We start from the raw sequence: 17,932 nt of genomic DNA, 5'->3' as shown, positions 1-17,932 counted from the left end.
TTCTCCTTCAGCAGACCACACAGATCCTTCGAATAAGGTAGCTGTTACATGAAGAAAAATTAAAACACTAGTCCCTTTTACCCCTGACGGTAGGGTAAGTAGTCATCTGTTTAAATTTTGAAAAAAAGGATTAAGATTGTACATTAGGAAGTACTTTCAAATTATTAACTGAATGCTAATGAGGCTACCCAGAGGTACACTCAAAATGGTCTAGACAACAATCAATCTGTTCAACTTTTATATAAATGTGATCCATCTTGGAGTAAAGCTATGGACAAAATCCAACTTGCTTTAAAAATGACTATGTTGCACCACACCCACCGTGTCCCCTGGGCCATGGCAGATCCAAGCTCCTTCATTTACTGGGCTGGGACCCCTGTGCTGCCACTTGGCACAGGTGCACCCCAGGCACAGGTGACCTTTAGAGGTTCTCTCCAGACTTCATGCAACTTCTGCCTCCACAGAGACAACAGCATAATCCTTACCAGGGTGAGACCTTCAGTGATCCAGCAACTCTAATCCATTTTCTCTTAACAGTGCTAACAAACACTACCAATTAAAGGCAGACACGTCTCTCAAAAAACATCAAAATACCATTGGTAGCTAAATTCAGCTACAACACGTCAGAGCAGAGCTATTAGTCAGGAATCAAAGTACCTAAAGAGTAAACTCTGAAATACTGGACTTGGCTTAACTAGAAATAGTCAAAACCACTTATTATTACATAACTTAGAACTATTAAAAAACCCTCAAACATATAGTAAGTGGCATACAAAAAACTACATTGAGTGCAACTATAGGCATTCCCACAATAAACCTTGGCCTTGGTCTAGATCTTCAGGCTAACAAAAAAAAAAAAAAAAGTCAAGAAATATAAACCACAAGCATGTTCCAGAATTTCACCATACCTAAAACTCTATCAGATAACTACATCAAGTCTCAGGAAGAACTAATTCTTCTGAAAGAACTCTGAACTTTTGGTATGGTACTATTAAAGAGTACCCACACCAGATGTTGGGTGATTACTACTATTTTTGTAAATCACAAATTGTGATCAGTTTGCATAAAGACAGACAACTACACTGACCACGTCAGCAAAAAAGCAGGCAGGATTTCAGAGATGAGGTGGCTGGGCCCTAAGAAGACTGCTCGGAAATGCCCTTTTAAAGAGAACTACAAGTTTTCAGCTCTCTGGTACTTACGCTGCTGGTCAGAGCCAGCAACACCGTGAGCTGCTACCAAAAGCCACAGAAAGTATCCATCACCAAGAAAGCCAGAAACCCGACAGGTTTCCCGGGAATCTCCAGCTAAGCAAACCTGGCAAAGGCTGCTGCCAGTGTCAACGGGGGGGGGGGGGGGAAGGTCTGAATTGTTTCAGAGTCAGCCACAAGCCAGAGGCAGGCAGGGTGGAAAAGTGGCCGTTTTGACTCTCACTACATAAGTCCACGTAGACGGAGAGCGACAGAAGAGACTTCTCAAAACCGGCGGCCGAGCCGCTTTCTTCCCACCAGGAGCCGGTCACCTCCCGTCCTACGTGGCCGGGCAGCCCTCTGCTCTGCCTGGCTCGGGCTCTTCCCATTCCTCCAACCCTCCGCCCGCCCCGCCACGTCCCCTCCAGCAGGGCCGGCCGCGACCCCGCGCCTCCCGCAGGCCCGGCAACCCCTCGGGACACATCGGCAGGTCGCGGCCTGCCCCTCACCAGTCGCTAGATGAATGGACTCAGGCGGGCAGGGCGGGACGCGCGCCGGGCAGCGCGGGAGCTCATCCTCAGTGACACCAGGGCAGGGCCAGGCTGCTGCGGCTTCCGCGACACCTCCGGCGGCGGCGGCGGGGACAGCCGGGACCAGCAGCTCAGCCGGGAGCGCAGGGACGGCGGCCGGCGCACCCCCGAAGAAGCAAGCAGCCGATTGGCCCCGGTGCCGCCGCACCTCGCGCGCCGATTGGCTGCGGCTGCCGCTCCGGCTCCGCCTCCCGGAGCGGGGCCCGGATTGACTGACAGGCCGGGGTGGGCGGGGAACGCAAGATGGCGGCGGCGGGGCCGGGCGGGGGCGGTGGCGGCGGGAGCGGGGCGGGACGGGGTCAGGGGATCCGCGGAGAGCTGGGGGGCTTGTCCTGCCCCTCGGCATCGGGGAAACGGCGGGGGTGGCTGCGGAGAAGGAGGCTGGGTTTCTGGCAGGCAACACCTGTCTAGGAGGGCTGGAAAGTAAAGAGTCAAACCATCAACCTGCAGATCTCCAGAAAAATAATAAAGTGACAGAAAGCGTCTGCGCCCAGGCGGGTTTTCTCGAGGCAACGTAATTTCTCTCTCTGACGGAGCAAGTCGTTTAATTTGTCCGGTGCATCAGGATTTGTGTGAGGTTTGTGACCCGGCAGCCTGAAAAGCAGCCTGGACGTGGGCACGAGGGTTTGAAAACCTGCTCGTGTAAAGATACTCCCTACAGTGCACTTAGTGCGTGTTTCAGGTGAACTGCGTGAGGGCTCAAGTTAAGTGCTGCCTTGGGTGATGTCATAGGTGGTGCAGACTGCAGATAATCTGGAAGAGGGTTAAGGTGTAGCACCTTGGGGTGGGGAGCCAGGAACCAAGGCAGGCCGAACCTGACGTGAAGTACGGAGTGAAAAACAACACAAAACAAAACAAAACATGCACCACTTCCTCCCCCATACAGAAATATATTCATGATCTATTAATACCAACACTGACGGACAGAGTTTCTATGTACTTCTTTAAAGCCACAACTGCATGCCCTGTGTGGTGCAGGCATTCAAAGACTTCAAAAGAGCCTAGCTATTTGTTCATCCACAAAACATTTTAAGTGGAAAAAAGTGATACGGGTTCTCCAGCAGCAGTTCAGTTTGGGGAAGACTGAGTATGTAGGTGAATCTCGAGGTTTTTTACCCATGCCATCTGACCCAGTTCACGTGAATTGTGCAATCTGCTTCCTTTATTTCGCTGTACAAATTTTGGGTTTGCCAGCTGTCACTCACCATTGTAACTAACCCTGTATGCTGTGTGGGATTTATTTATGCATTATTTTCCTAGTGATAGCTTCTTTCTGCTTCAGTCATAAGCAAAGTTCAGAGATGGCATTGCTCCAAGCATGCTGCCAGCTGGCCTGAGAACACTAATGACCATCTGGGGAGATAAGGAGGTCAAAATACAGCTGAAGTCAGTCATAAACGATGCTTTGCTGTACAATAATGAATTCAAATGAATAGCTGGGGCAGGCATCCTTTGAGAGGTAAACAGCACAGTGAAAACATCAAGAGGCTTAAAAGAACAAAGTCAAAGACAAGATTAATAAATTCTATATGAGCAAAACAGTTTCTAAGAAGTTGGACTGTCTCAGCTCTTTCCTAGAAAATACTACTGTAAAGAATTGAGAACTACAGCAAGGGACACAGAAAAGTTGGAAAATTATACTGACTCATGGATAGGACCTGATAAGAATCCAAGTCGGCCCAAACCTTGACAGAATAACCAACAGTTTTTAGCAATGGGTTTCTCTGCAAGAGTTTGATCTCCTTTGCAGGACTTTTAATATTTTGATGGAAAAATAAGATATTAATTACTTTTATCTATTGTTTGTTGTTCAGGCTTTTCTAACTGTCCCTGGTTCATAGATCAGTAATAGAAATTCCTGCTGTCTCGTGCGGCCTCTGCAAACACAGCAAATTAATGAACACCATTCATGAAAATCAGGATGATATGGTTTGATTTGCAGGGATCTGTTGACGTGGTAAGGTAACATCGTAAAACAAAAATATCTTGAACAGGTTAACTTGAGCCTCTGGTTTAAATTACTGGTCTTGTTTTGTTGTTGTTTGGGTTTGTTTTTTTTAAACCAATGGAAAGTACAACATTGTTGTGGAAAAATACACTGTTTTAAGCATTTCAGGAGAAATTACAGGCTGTGGAGATGAAAATCCAGCGACACTGAAGAGTCTTTAAATTAGGTAGTGCAACAGCCAGATTTGTGAGTTCCTGAAGCATGTAGTAGGTGCCTTACAGTTAGGAACTGTTCAACTTCTTATTTTTTTCTGAAATTCTGAATTATCACAGATAAACCTGTAATTATAGGAAAAAAATGTGTCTCTGACCACCATTTTTACACTTTATAGCCACTCTAGACTTTTAAATCAAAAAAGCCTTTAAAAAAGAACAGAAAACGGATATACTTTTACCCATCTTCACAGTCTGAGGAGGAGCATCAATTTCAAAAGGCTTAATTAGCTGACAGAGTGTATTTTTGTTTTAGTAGGCATCTCAGTTAATTGACTGTTGAAGGGCTGTAATTTAACTGTGCTCCAAATGTGTACTTGTCTAAGGTTAGGAGAGATGGATCCAGGCTATAGGGAGGACATTGCCCCATTAGGTGGGTTTCTGGTGACCTATGGATCCTGTCCATTCATCCAGAGTTGTCTGCGGAAAAACTGTGGTATAGTCACATGCCTTGTCTGCTGCACCAGACTTAGGCCAATGGAGTAATTAGAAAAGGTGTAAGTGACAGTGAGGAAAAAAATGTGCTCTGCATTTTGTACTATCCCTGTTACAATCTCATAACAGATTTCTGAAATTGATTCTGAATGTTGATGCTCGTAAGTACATTTATGAGCCAATAATAAAAAAGTTCAGTCTATATATAAAAATTGAAAATAATTAACTTTTTCCTTGTCAGCTATACTAAGTGCTGAGTGATAGATTTGCCCCTTCACATTTCTGTTTATGTGCCTTAGCTGGCCTAATTATTACCAGTGTCATCTGGAGTCTTGAGTAATAATTCTTACTAGCAGCAGTAATACTGTCTGCAGAAGAAAAATTTATCAGCTCCAGGCTTACATTCTGCTGATACTAAACAAGTTACCTACCATGTTTCTTTTTTATGAACTTTAAAAAAAAAATAATATAAACTGCTGGGAATTTTGTATTACAGAGCTAATGGAGAAAGATTCAATGTAACACATGTTATTAGCAGGGAAAGCTTGCAAAAAAACCAGAATATTATTTATTTATCAGATAGCCACACACTCAAAAGAAGCATTTTTAGACCAATAAAGTATCTCCAAAACTGTAAAAAATATGTGCATCTTTCTTTAAAAAAAGCCTATCTCTTACTCAGAGACTGGGTTACTCTGTTCCATGTACCAGCACTAAGGAAAACGTGGAGAAGTCAAAGGATCAAATAGCACAGAAAGGAGGATAGTGAAGTCTACTCTGAAGAAGACTGAGCAGACTTCAGAGTCCCCTTGTGAAGGCAAAGTACAATATGGAGATGTGACGAGCACCCAGGGGTCTTCACTCAACAAACCTTGACTTCAGCAAAGCAGGTTCTTCATCTCAGAAGACTGGGAACACTCCCAAGTAGCCATGTCATGTCAGGTACTCTGACTTTTCTTCTTTTAACTCCTAACATTTCCAACATGTCCAATTAGACCTTAAGAGCACATCTAATGTACAAGGTATATTTTCTGTTATTATAGTAGTCTACATATCCAGAAAGGATAGTTTGACACAAGTGATAGGAGGTGTTTGTGATGAGCAAGCACTGTCCCACCATTGTCCCATAATAAAGAAAGAGTTTTGCAAAAAACTGTGGAAAAGGGTACAACATACATAAAGCAAAATGGTGCAGTGCCATCTACAGTCGAAAAACTCTTCTGACTCTCAGATGACACCACAGTATTTGAATATTGTGTCAGGCAGTGGGGAGAGTATTCATTTTTCCTCGCTCCCAGCACTGTGTCTCCATGGAGAATCAGACTAAGCTACTGTATTAAGGCTGCTGAAAACAGTAATTTAACTTCCCTGCTTTAAATTGTCCCTTTTATGAGACTGTTTGTGACCCTTGAGCCTCCTGCAAAGTAGGGAGATTATGATTTTTGGCTACCTCAAGTATGTTTAAAATGATGAATTAAAGGCTATATATGAAATTATAAATATTTCAGTAATTAAAATTTGAGATTCAGTTTTGCTTTAGTGTATAATTAAATTGCAAATGAAGATGCAATTGGACCTTTAAAGGCATGAGTAGAGCTTCTTCTACAATTTTCAAATTGTAAAGGGAAAATAAACCTTAAGAATTAAAAAGGTTCATTTTTCCTCTCAAGTAATTCTAAAATACCCAGCTATCATTTAGGCCCACTTGAAAAAGATTATGCATATGTGCATAGTACTCCAGACAGAACATATCACAAAATTTATTGAATTTAAAAATAAAATAAAATAAAATAAAATAAAAGCTCCAGGGTTTATGATTAATAACTTTCAACTTTAATTCTAGCAACTTCGATACATCTGTCTGAGTTACTGCTAAGGATTCTAATAGCAAAAGCCAAGCAGCAGAATATCTTTGAACTGCAATTCTAATGGACATAAATGCACACTATTTCCCACCATGTTTCTATCCTATCACCATAGAACTCTGGCCACACGCTTTAAAGTTACTGAAGATTTATAAGAATTTTTCCATTATATAAATATTGCCTTTTCATATGCTATTTAAAGTTTATTGAAAATAAAATTAGTGGTTGATTAGCAGTCATGATGGAAATTATTATTTGTATGATTTGTTCTGATTTCACAAAAAGGGTGCATAATATTTTATAGACTCCATACCCTCTGCTGATTTTAAGTTTTGATAAAGAAATCCCAAGTTTAAATCATAGAATGACAGAATCACAGAACGGTTTGGTTGGAACGTACCTTAAAGATGACCAAGTTCCAACCCCCCTGCCTGGGCAGGGACACCTCCCATTAGAGCAGGCTGCTGAAAGCCCCATCCAGCCTGGCATTGAACACTTCAGGAACGGGGCATCCACAACTTCTCTGGGCAACTTGTTCCAGTGTCTCACCACCCTCACACTAAAGAATTTCCTCCTAACATCTAACCTAAATCTGCCCTCTTGTTTCTGATTATTTACTCTTTTTGCTTTGGGGTATGAAAACTGAAGTGGACTTCTGTCTCTTCTACTAGTACTGGTTGCTGCAGTGTGAGCATCCAGTGTCAGACTGCAGATATAAAGGGGTGTTTTGATAGAACTGTTGGCCAAAAGGGCATAAATGCCTGTGAGGCAGCTTGGATTTAGCAACATTAGTACAAAAACCATTCAGGTGTGTTCTGGCTGCTTTCCCAAATAGACACTTAATTCAATGACCTAGTTCTAGGGCCTGAGATTAAGACCACAAAAAGGGGAGCCCAACTGTGGTGTAATTCTCTGGCACATATGGTTGGATCTCATTTTCATAGAAGTTTGCCCTCGAGAATCAAGCCAGCTCCTATACTTACTCATTATGAACTCCTCAGTGCTGCTGAGAAACCACGTGCTGCTCCTCCTTCCTGTTGTGACCAAGGGAATACATCCCATGCTGCCTAATGAGGAATCAAAGATGATCCACATCTTCATGACTGATAGGCTGGATTTTTGCAATGTAGTGAACATACCAGAGCACTGTAGCTCAAATATAAGCAAAGTGAAGCTATATGGAAAATACAAAAAAAATATATTTGTGTGATTTTTTTTCTCTCTCGTCTTTTTTAAAAATATCCTTCTTGTTTAAATTTTCCTATTAGCTTTGCTAACAGAGACAACTTTCTCTACTGCCTACCTATACCAGTTCCCCACAAAGCACAAATTCATAGTTCTTAAGCTCATGTAGTTTGGCTTTCTGTGTCAGGCTAGCTTAAAAAACATACCTTTCTTGAAAGATACTAATATCCTTTTATGATTTCACTACACAGGAGACACTTTTATATGTGCAAAGGGCAAATCTTTCTCAGCAACTGAACTAAAAACAATGGGCCTCTTCCTCCAGAGCAACAGGCATGGCCTTATCATCTCCTGTGCAAACTGCTAGAAGTACTCTCTCATGTGTTCTGGATGGAAAAAGTCTCTAAGTCGTCCGCAGGGAGCCTCCCGAAAATATACAAATCTGGATCAGTCATAAATCAGTGTGAAGAAGAAGGTGCTGACTAGCTGTATAGCTCAGCTGCTACTCCCCTCTCAAGGGCTTCTTACGTGTTTTGCCACTAGATGACACTGTCGGGACACATTTGTTCTCCTTTCATCCTGCTTCTCCAAAAGTATTCAGGAAAAACACAGTTTTTTAAATGGCAAGATATATTCGTTAGTAGCATTTTGGAAAGCCTTATTCTTAAAACATGAGGGTAAAATGCAATTGAAGGAGCTAAAATATCTGGTGAATATGGTATCATTTCCTGAAGTAGACCAGGATTTGTGTTTAATTGTTTTAGATAGTTTTGGTACTATTTATCATAGAGCCATAGAATCATAGCATGTATTGGGTTGGAAGGGACCTATAAAGGTCATCTAGTCCAATCCCCCTACAATAAGCAGGGACATCTCTAACTAGACCACATTGCTCAGAGCCCCATCAAGCCTGACCTTGAACATCTCCAGGGATGGGGCCTCCACCAACTCTATAGGCAGCCTGTTCCAGTGACCCACCACCCTCATAGTAAAGAACTTTTTCCTAATGTCCAACCTAAATCTATAAGCACTGGCTGGGCAGTCGGGCCCAAAGAGTGGTGGTCAATGGAGTCAAGTCCAGCTGGCAGCCAGTCACAAGTGGTGTTCCTCAGGGCTCAGTGTTGGGACTGTTTCTGTTTAACATCTTTATTGATGATCTTGATAAGGACATAGAGCGTATTATCAGTACATTTGCAGATGACACCAAGCTAGGCAGGAGTGTTGATCTGCATGAGGACAGGGAGGCTCTACAGAGAGACCTGGATAGATTGGATCGTTGGGCTTATGTTAATGGTCTGGGCTTAAACAAGGCCAAGTTGCAGGTCCTGGGCTTGGGCCACAACAACCCCATGCAACGCTCCAGGCCTGGGGAAGTGTGGCTGGAAAGTGTCTGGCAGAAAAGGACCTGGGGGTTCTAATAGACAAGCAGCTGAATATGAGCCAGCAGTGTGGCCAGGTGGCCAAGAAAGCCAATGGCATCCTGGCCTGTATTAGAAATAGTGTGACCAGCAGAAGTAGAGAGGTGATTATCCCCCTGTACTCAGCACTGGTGAGGCCACACCTGGACTATTGTGTCCAGTTTTGGGTACCTCAATTCAAGAGAGATATCAAGGTGCTGGAGCAAGTACAGAGGAGGCCAACGAAGCTGGTGAAGGGCCTAGAGAATAAATCTTATGAAGAACACTTGAAGGAGCTGGGAATGTTTAGTTTGAGAAAGAGGAGGCTGAGGGGAGACCTCATCAGGCTCTACAACTACCCGAAAGGTCATTGTAGAGAGGTTGGTGCTGGTCTCTTCTCACAGGTAGTTAGCAACATAACAAGAGGGAATGGCTTCAAGTTGCAACAGGGGAGGTTTAGGCTGGACATTAGGAAAAAAATTTTCACAGAAAGTGGTTAGACACTGGAATAGGCTGCCCAGGGAGGTGGTTGAGTCACCATCCCTGGATGTGTTTAAAGGTCGTTTGGATGTGGTGTTGGTGGATGTGGTTTAAGGGAGAACTTTGTAGAGTAGGGATGATGGTTCGACTCAGTGATTCCAAGGGTCTTTTCCCACCTGAACAGTTCTATGATTCTATGATTCTACCCTTCTCTAGCTTAAAACCATTACCCTTTGTCCTATTGTTACATGCCTTTGTGAACAGGTCTTCCCCAGCCTTCTTATAGGCTCTTTTCAGGTTCTGGAAGGTCGCTAATCCCCCTGGAGTCTTCTCTTCTTCAGGCTGAGCAACCCCAGCTCCCTCAGCCTGTCTTCATAAGAGAGGTGCTCCACTCCTCTGATAATTTTCATTGCCCTCATCTGGACATCCTCCAACAGGTCCACATCCTTCTTGTGTTGTGGGCTCCAGAGCTAGGCACAGTACTTCAGATGAGGTCTCACCAGGGCAGAGTAGAGGGGCAGAATCACCTCTCTCAACCTTCTGGCCACACTTCTTTTGATGCAGCTCGGGATGGAGTTGGCCTTCTGGGCTGCAATTGCACATTGGTGGCTCTTGTCCAGCTTTTGATCCACTGGTACCCTCAGGTCCTTTTCCACAGGGCTGCTCTCTAGCATGTCTTCCCCCAGCCCATATTGATATTTCTGTTTGTCCTGGCCCAGGTGCAGGACCCTGCACTTGCCCTTGTTGAACTTCCTGAGGTTCACCTGGGCCCACTTCTCCAGCTTGTAGTATTTCAAATTCAAAAAGATGTTAAAAACACAGAGACATAAATTCATTCTTCATTTTTTCCAAGTCTTTTTTTACCATGCATAGATCGTCCTTAACTGTTGTTGCTTGAGAGTTTGATCAGCAGCAAATTGCTTCCAGACAGAACATATGGCTGCTACTTCTTGAAAAGCAGTCTTATCTGCCTGGTGTTTTGAAAAATTGTTTTTAAACAGAGTGAACCTGTGAGGGCAGACTACATATAGGATTGGATAAAGTTTTTACCAAACTGTTGTTTGCTCAAGTCAGCGAAGATATTGTAGACCCACATCACTAGATCTACACTACCTCCTGAACTGATGTGGATTTCAAAAATACTCTCTTTTTAACCCAAATCAGACCAGATCTTGTTTTCAGCAGAGCCTCACAACCTACTTGAGCACAGCTGAGAAAACTGCAGCACACACATGGGAATGAATGTTGATGCCAGAGGAAAGGGTGAAGAGGCAGGAATTTTGTAGGAACAGAACATTGTAAACACCACCACTGTCTGTTACACAGCTCACAGCATCCCTCCAACACCTTTCTTATCAGCAATAACACTGCAATTTTAGCATAACACTGCCCAGACCACAAATGGATGCTTTAGCAGAGGTATGTAGCACTTTCCAGATAAGTGGTAAAATACTCCAAAATCACAGTGACAACCAGGAGGTTCCAAGTCAGCTCACCATGCTAATTTTTTTTCAGCTGCTTCACAGAACAACAGCATAAATATAGAAGGGACCACCAGGGGTACAGACTCCTTGTCCTGCAAAATAGTACAGAAAAAGGTTAGATAAGAAAAATTCATAGATTACTTAAAAAAGGAAGGAAGGAAGGAAGGAAGGAAGGAAGGAAGGAAGGAAGGAAGGAAGGAAGGAAGGAAGGAAGGAAGGAAGGAAGGAAGGAAGGAAGGAAGGAAGGAAGGAAGGAAGGAAGAAGAAAGAAGGAAAGGAAAGATAAGAAAGAAAGAAAGAAAGAAAGAAAGAAAGAAAGAAAGAAAGAAAGAAAGAAAGAAAGAAAGAAAGAAAGAAAGAAAGAAAGAAAGAAAGAAAGAAAGAAAGAAAGAAAGAAAGAAAGAAAGAAAGAAAGAAAGAAAGAAAGAAAGAGAAAGAAAGAAAGAAAGAAAGAAAGAAAGAAAGAAAGAAAGAAAGAAAGAAAGAAAGAAAGAAAGAAAGAAAGAAAGAAAGAAAGAAAGAAAGAAAGAAAGAAAGAAAGAAAGAAAGAAAGAAAGGAAAGAAAGAAAGGAAGAAAGGAAGAAAGGAAGAAAGAAAGGAAGAAAGGAAGAAAGGAAGAAAGAAAGGAAGAAAGAAAGGAAGAAAGGAAGAAAGAAAGAAAGAAAGAAAGAAAGAAAGAAAGAAAGAAAGAAAGAAAGAAAGAAAGAAAGAAAGAAAGAAAGAAAGAAAGAAAGAAAGAAAGAAAGAAAGAAAGAAAGAAAGAAAGAAAGAAAGAAAGAAAGAAAGAAAGAAAGAGAGAAAGAAAGAAAGAAAGAAGCAACTCTCAGCTATAAGTGCTGGCTATCAGTTCGCCCACCAATGGTGTGATTAAGAAAACTCCAGGGGCCTGCCCTGCTCCCTGGCTGGGGCAGTGGGATCCCTGGCTATAAGACTTTGCCTGATCCAGGGGAGCTCCTACCACTCCAGACCCTGGCTCTGATGTTTCCTGAACTATAGAATCATTCAGGTTGGAAAAGACCTTTAAGATCATCAATTCCAACTGTTAACAAAGTCCACCACTAAACCACGTCCCTAAGTGCTGCATGTACATGTATTTTAATATCTCCAGGAATGGTGACTCAACCACTTCTCTGAGCAGCCTGTTCCAGTGCTTGACAACCTTTTTTGTGATTTTTTTTTTTTTTCCTAATATCCAGCCTAAACCTCCCGTGGTACAACTTCAGGCCATTTCTTCTCATCCTGCTAATGACATTTGCTTTATCTCAAGAAAGGGGTTGGGGAAAGTAGGAAGAGCTATTTTGCCAGTTCTTGTTCCTCACTAATGGCTGTTTCTCTCTGAATATGCCCATTTGTTTGCCAGGTACTCCTCCTTGCTCCCTCAGCTCTATTTTTTTATAGAAAAGGAAAGGGACCTCTGGAGATCGAGTCCAACATCCCTTCCAGAGTGGGACCAACTAGGGCAGGTCACTCAGAAACACATCCAGACAGGTCTTGAAAGTCTCCAGAGGAGACTCCACAACCTCTCTGGGCAGCCTGTTCCAGTGCTCCGTAAACCTTACAGTAAAGAAGTTCTTCTTCATGTTGAGGTAGAACTTCCTGTGTTCTAGTTTGCATCCATTGCCCCTTGTCCTATCACAGGGCACAACTGAAAAGAGATTGACCCCTCCTTGACACCCACCCTTTAGATATTTATATACATTAATAAGATCCCCTTTCAGTCTTCTCTTCTCTAGACTAAACAGCCCCAGGTCTCTCAACCTTTCCTCATAAGGCAGGTGTTCCAGTCCCTTAATCATCATTGTAGCCTCCATTGGACTCTCTCAGGTAACTCCCCATCCCTCTTAACTGGATCCCTGCCCAGAACTGGACACAATACTCCAGATGTGGTCTTATGAGGGCAGAGTAGATGGGAAGGAGATCATCCCTTGACCTGCTGGACACACTCTTCTTAATACTCCCCAAGATACCATTGGCCTTCTTGGCCACAAGGACACATTGCTGCACCATGGATAACTTGCTGTCCACCAGGACTCCAACGCCCTTCTCCACAGAGTTGCTTTCTAGCAGGTCGGCTCCTAATCTGTTATTGGTGCATGTTGTTATCCCTCCTCAGGTGCAGGAGTCTACACTTACTCTTGTTGAACGTCGTTAGGTTCCTCTTTGCCTCACTCTCCAGATCTTGCTGAACAGCTGCACAGCCTCCCAGTGAACCAGCCAATCCTCCCAGTTTCGTGTCATCAGCAAACTTGCTGAGGATACACTCTGTCCCTCATCCAGGTCGTTGATGAAGATGTTAAAGAGGACTGGACCCAGCACTGATCCCTGGGGAACTCCACTAGTTACAGGTCTCCAGCTGGACTCTGCACTATTGATCACCACCCTCTGGGCTCTATTGTTTAGCCACTTCTCAGTCCATCTCCACTGCTCCTCACATAAAACTGGCATATGTTGGTGAACCTTCAGATGCCTCGGCACCTACAGGTATTTTCAACTCAGAAGCACTCACAAAAACCTGTGTCCAGATGGTATAAGACTGAAACATAGTTTTTTCTCTCCCTGGGTCTTGATGATCTCCTGTCTAGCTCTTTATATTGCTTGTACTGCTTGTACCTTCTAATTTATATCTCTGTAAAGCACTGCTATTTTGGTAAGGTAGAACTATACACACACCTGTAAGTGGCTGCATAGGATATAAAGTAGGAGAAGATTAGGTCTGTGGCTCCAATCTGTCCTGCAGAAGGAAAAAACAATCCAGAGAGAAAAGGAAAATAGGAATTACCGGCTGCCTAGGATAGCAGAAGATAAACAAAACTATTATTCTCCCATCAGTCAAGGAAGCAGAAAAAAAAGATTCTGCAGTGATCCTAGATGCTTCGTTTAGGATTGCTTTGTGCAGATCCCAATATATAGTTACCTAATGAAAAGAACCTTCAACAGGAGTGCTCAGTCACTCTAATGAACAATAGTGATTAATTCTATAGCATGCTTACGTGATGCCAACCAGTATTTAACTATGGACAGCAAGCACAGCAATGCCTCTAACATTATGGCTGAAATGCTGGGCATCTGCCTCATGCACCTGAAAAAACTGGTAGGGAGCTAATTTCTTCTTTCGATGCAAGAGAGAATATTCTCGGTGCATCTCTCCTCCTGCAAGAGGAGCACTGAAAAGATTAATGCTTCTGAATACAAAAGCCGAGCTATCCACAGCTGCCCTTGCTGCTTGTGTGAGGAGAGAGGGAGGCATTCCTTTGCTCTCCTTTGCTCTCCTTTGCCTCCTGGGGACATGACAGCCTCCGCATAAGACTACAGCTGCTGGAAAAAAAGTTCATGTCTGTGACTCTGTAACATGTCTAATTGGTCTTTTATACCAATATATGTAGTAAAATCATATGGCACTTTGTATTTATAGTGTTTGTGCATAGTTCAGACATACATATTTGCAGTTTATAATATAATTGTTTGCACCGGTGTTAGATCTCCTACATGCAGCTAAGCAAACGGGGCTGACTCAAAGTGTTACAGATATGACCCCTTCACAGGCCGTTTTACCTCAGAACAATTTGTTGTTTCTGAATAGATCTATCCCCATGCCCAATTATATCAACATTTTAATTCTCTAAAGTAAAATAAACGCATAAATCCCAACAATCCATATGAAGGATTTAGATCAAAATGAAAGAAGGAAAAAATAATTTGCACAAAGGTATCACTGGCAGTTTGTTCAAAATATAAGTTTTAAAGTTATCCTGTGATAAGTATTGTGAACAACAAAAAAACTGACTCAACTGGGTTCATAAATCTTTTTATTACTGTGAAACATTAGTGCTTCATGCATCTCTTACATTGTCTAGAGGCTGCTCATTATCATGAGTTAAAGAAAAGCATTGGACATCTCCAGGATGCTGTATACATTGTCACAGAATCTTTTTAAGAGCTGAAGAGCTACTTTGTCTATAAGGGGAGGATCAGAGAGCCGTCGAAGTTGTAGACACATTTAGGATATCAAGGTGCCAAAAAGGAACAATGTCAGTAATAGAATAGCATGACCTAAGCAACACTGTCTGGTGAATAGTTTTAATCAGGTTCCCAGGAAAGTCCAGAAATGGGAGAAACTATTAAGGGACTAGTAATGGGCTAAAAGAGCAGTAGCCTAACTCCACTTGTATGGGAATCACTGCTTTCCAGAGAAACAAAGTGGGATGGAGGGTTTTTTAACACAGTACTTGTAGTTCTTCCTTATTATCTTTTCCTACAGTAAGGTTTTCTCATGGAGTGAAAAATAAGTACTGCATTATCTCAAGGATCTAGATTTCTATTACTCTTACACTGAATAACAGGGAAGTAGAAACATTTTAGTTAATACAAATGCTAATTTAGAGCTGATCTTATTTATGTCTCTGTATAGATGGTTCCCACTGTGGAGTGTAGCTCACTTCACGGGACTCAGTTAAGAATGGAAATGTAACATATGGAGCTGTTTGTAGAATCAGCATTGAAATTTAGTCAAGCAGCTTCTGTAATTTTAAATCTATTCTGATCTAGCAGAGTTATTCTCTTCCTGTAATTATGTCTATTATAACTGTAACGGGTCATATCTGAAGTTGGAGAAAAGCTACTTTAACAAAAAGAATATGACAAAAAAACTCCCTCATCAGAAGTGGAAAACATTCAAAGATATTAACTTTTCCAAAAGAAAAATAAACAAGTCCTTTTAGCTGTTAGAATAATAATCCTTTTCCTTATTTTCATATTATTGTGATTATGCAAGAAACATCTTGTAAGCAAAATAATATATTCTGTAATTTGCATTTAATGTCGCACCTGAAATAATTTCAATTCATTGCAACAAAAGCAAGTTTTTATTTCTGTTCCACATAACACATCTCTGAGATTCTCAAGCTGCCATGTATTTTATATGACATGCTTATAGCAAAAAAAAAGAAAAAAAAGACATTCCATTCCTGTGAAAATAGCAGGTCTCTGCAGCTAATGCAGTCAAAGAAGTCTAGTATTCAAAAGAAATGAAAACAGCTACAGCAGGTTGATAAGGGACAGTCTAGGAAACAAAAGAAGCCAACATAAGTGATAAATTTTGAATACAATGAGAAGTTCAGATTGACTTAAAACCTGCAGTGTGGTCACCTCATTGATTGCCAAAGCTACCTGACAGTGCATGGAACAGTCAAACATAACTTATAGATAGGAAAAAACAACATTTCCATGTGTCAGGACCAGTTTCAGGCAGGCAAATGTCACTGCCAGTGTGGAAAAGGTTAGTACAAAAAAAAAATTGAACCTGTGTAGTGGCTGAGGCTGCAGCCTAAGATGTTCACATGCCAAGGCTTTCTGCTATGGATGTCCTCTCTTCCACAGAGGATGGAGGTACACATGATCCCATGCTTACTTACACAGAGGCAGCAGACCCATGACAAAGTAGTTTTTACTAATCCAAAAATACAAATGAGCCTGATTTTGTAAATACAAGACAGGTCAGTTTTCCAAAATCAGAAATGTTTTATTACTGCAGGTAAACAAGCCAAAAAATTCACTTGACATCTCTGCTTAAAAATAGTTTCAGCCTTTAGCAAATGTAATTTAAACAAAGAGAAGATGATTTGTTCAGATCTGCTACAAGCTTTGAGGTAAGGTTACTTTTTCAAGTAACTGGATGAAAATCTTGTTATCTTCCTCATCCAGATAAAGGCCTCCATTATATGCACTTAACACATCTAGACATATTTAGCTCTCTTTTCTTTTGAAGCTCAACATTTTACCTTTTCACACACTCAGTATTTCTTTCTACAAATGATTTTTATTTTTTAGATTAAATAGTTACACCACTTCTTTTTTTTTCTCCAAGATGAAATTGCCATTAATTAAGGAATACATTCCCTTCATTCATGTTTCACTATTAAAGGCATTGCCTGAACAATGAATAAACCTTCTTTAAGACTACATTTGATGAAGTAAGATAGGAAATTTAATAATTGTAACCAAATACATACATACATACATACATACATACATACATACATACATACATAGCCTTATAGACTGAATTATAACATTTAGGCAACAAGAAATGATAATTCAATTTTTTCCCTGTTCCTGGGGAAATATTTTGATATTATATGTAGAACCTTCATTTTTAAGTAGTGCTATTCTACTCATCAGGAGTCTGCAAAGAGTACAAATTTACCTTGTAGAGGCACTGACTGCGGTGATTGGGATGAGAATATCTCTGTAACCAGTAAATAGTTAGAAGTCCTAAAAAATGCCCTGAAGTGAGAATTTAGCTACTTACAGTTAATAAATTAAATGCCTGGAAAAACAATAGTGTTAGTATTGCCAAAGCATGGGGTGTTTTTTTTCTGAATGAAGGAATTCATCTTCACACAGAATCAACATCTAAATTCACATACTAATAGATTATTCATTAAGCTATTATCAGTTAACCTAAAGGAAACAAACAAAAGGCCTTAACTAAGGAAGAAATGAGAAGAGTTAACATGCTCTTGAGAAAGCTGGAAAATATTTCAGGAGACAAAATTATTGTTCTAGCTTTCCTGTTTTGTATCTTTAACAGAGTGAATGGCAACTATAAAACCTGGGAACTGCTTTGTCCTATCTGAACTGGAAAACTATTTCATTCTGAGCATGCAATGTAAGTAATTGTGTAATCAGATGAAAACTCTAGCTTTCATTAAAAACATCTGCAAAGTGTCACGTTACATGTAGATTTCACGGTGTTACAGTTTTGTCTGTCTCATGCACATCTTGGTTAAAATGCTCATCCTGGCCTTTCTCAAGAGTTTGTCAACATATGTTTTCCTTCTCTACTTACACAAGCTAACTTTCTACACCAGTTAACACTTCTCAGAAATAATCACACACCATCCAGGACAACTATGTAAGTAAGTAATGTTCCATCAGCAGGCACCATACAGAGGGGCTTTATTTGGGTCTTTCAAAAAGATTTAGGAGACACCAAATGAAGTCCTGAAGTTAAGGCAAAGCACAAACTTCAGTGATCCATCTGCTTTTGGGGAACTGTTACTGCCTACCAAGTCACTAAAATCTTTG

General features: G+C 41.4%; 1 protein-coding gene across 2 annotated transcripts in view; it reads right to left on the bottom strand.

Annotated features, from left to right (window-relative positions):
• The window catches only part of IBTK (inhibitor of Bruton tyrosine kinase), a 57,175-nt gene extending 55,309 nt beyond the window's left edge, over positions 1-1,866 (bottom strand). For both annotated transcript variants that reach the window (XM_051613371.1, XM_051613372.1), the window contains exon 1: positions 1,700-1,866. The gene's annotated coding sequence lies outside the window, so the exon portion shown is untranslated. The remainder of the gene's footprint in view (positions 1-1,699) is intronic.
• Between the last annotated feature and the right edge of the window lie 16,066 nt (positions 1,867-17,932).

Source organism: Apus apus, chromosome 3 (genome assembly GCF_020740795.1).
Source record: "Apus apus isolate bApuApu2 chromosome 3, bApuApu2.pri.cur, whole genome shotgun sequence".
NCBI lineage: Eukaryota > Metazoa > Chordata > Aves > Apodiformes > Apodidae > Apus > Apus apus.
Note: the sequence above shows the minus strand (reverse complement) of the source record. Positions and strands in the feature narration are given on the sequence as shown.